Below are 1585 nucleotides of genomic sequence, written 5' to 3'. Positions count from 1 at the left end.
TAACTCCGTTGTTCCACCCACGTGGTCAGTCTACGCCTGCGAGACTATGTGTTCTTGGGCCCACGGCAGCCGTGTTTGAAGGGTGGATTAGGTCTGCCCAACTCCGATGACCCCCCGGTCTTAATATGAGACAAGACGTAAACTGACACTGGATGGGAACAAGGGGACCTCTAACTAAACAAACACAGAGCTAGGGGTTACTACTGAACTAAAAACTAAACGTATGTGCGGCACGGCCGCCAATGGAAAAAGGCAACAAAGGTACACTGTCCACACCCTACACGACATCGCCGTATACCGGGGAGGACAGCTGGGGCGGAGACCTCCGCAAAAACACCAGCAACAAATATAATGCAAATACTAGGCAACCGCCGCTACTCACAACACCGGGGGGAACAACCGCAGGTGAACGAGAATCCAGAGATCACAGACTCTGGTTTCCCCTGACTGGAGGGCTGGAAGGACTCCAATGACAGGCACCTGGACACAGGACCACTGGAACGAGGTTGACCGGATAACTGAACACCAGACTGGGAATTCTCCAGTGCAGGAACAGCTCACAGGAAGCTATCACCGGCGTCTGTGTAGGGCACTGAGGGAGAATATAACAGGAATCTGCACCAATAGCTGCAGAGACCCTAATTTGATAATGACGTGCAGCTGCCCTGCTGCACGACCACAAGCTGATAGGTGCAATACTTCTATGGCAACGGGGAACGCGGTCTGCCTGTAGTGTCCCCGTTGCCAAGGACCCGGCGGCTCGGAGCACTCAGCGTCCTGGCGTTGCCAGGTGCCGAGCGGGGAGCAGGAGGAGGCGCGGAGGACGTGACGCGCCAGGACCGTTGCTTAGCAACGGTCGGGCGCTGGCGCGAGCTGCCGCGCCTAACAGTACCCCCCCCCCTTGAGGAGGGGTCAAAGAACCCCTAAATCCGGGTTTATGAGGAAATTCCTGAAAAAACAACCTCCTAAGCCTAGGAGCATGCAAATCCTTGTCCAGGACCCAAGACCTTTCCTCTGGGCCGTACCCCCTCCAATGAACCAAAAAATAGAGCCGACCACAAGAAAATTTAGAATCTAAGACCGTCTCCACTAGGAATTCTTGTTGACCCTGAACATCCACCGGAGATCTACACTGGACAATTTTCCGAGGAAATCTCCTGGAAAGAACAAATGGCTTCAATAGAGAACAATGGAAAGTGACTTTGGCAACCGTAGCCGAAAAGCCACTGGATTGACTTTTTAGACAATAAGGAACAGTCCAATAAATCTGGGTCCCAATCTAGCCGAGAGTTGTCGGAGCTTGATGTTGCGGGTTGACAACCACACCTTATCCCCTACCTTAAATGTGCATGGGCGTCGGAACCTATCAGAAAAAAAATTCTCCCGAACAGCAGCCTTCTTAAGGGCAAGGTGTACTTTTCTCCAAATAACTCTGAGACGGGAGGTTAAGGTCAAAGAAGAAGCTGGATAATGGGGAGTAAAGGAATTGGCTCTAGGGTGAAAGCCCAGGACCGAAAAGAACTACTTGGTGGATGAATGGCAAGCATTATTGTAGGCGAACTCGGCCAGAGGAAGAAGATCTGAC

The sequence above is a fragment of the Pseudophryne corroboree genome, chromosome 4 (genome assembly GCF_028390025.1).
Source record: "Pseudophryne corroboree isolate aPseCor3 chromosome 4, aPseCor3.hap2, whole genome shotgun sequence".
In the NCBI taxonomy this organism is placed as follows: Eukaryota; Metazoa; Chordata; class Amphibia; order Anura; family Myobatrachidae; genus Pseudophryne; species Pseudophryne corroboree.
The sequence above is the reverse complement of the archived record's forward strand: the minus strand, read 5'-3'. Positions refer to the sequence as shown.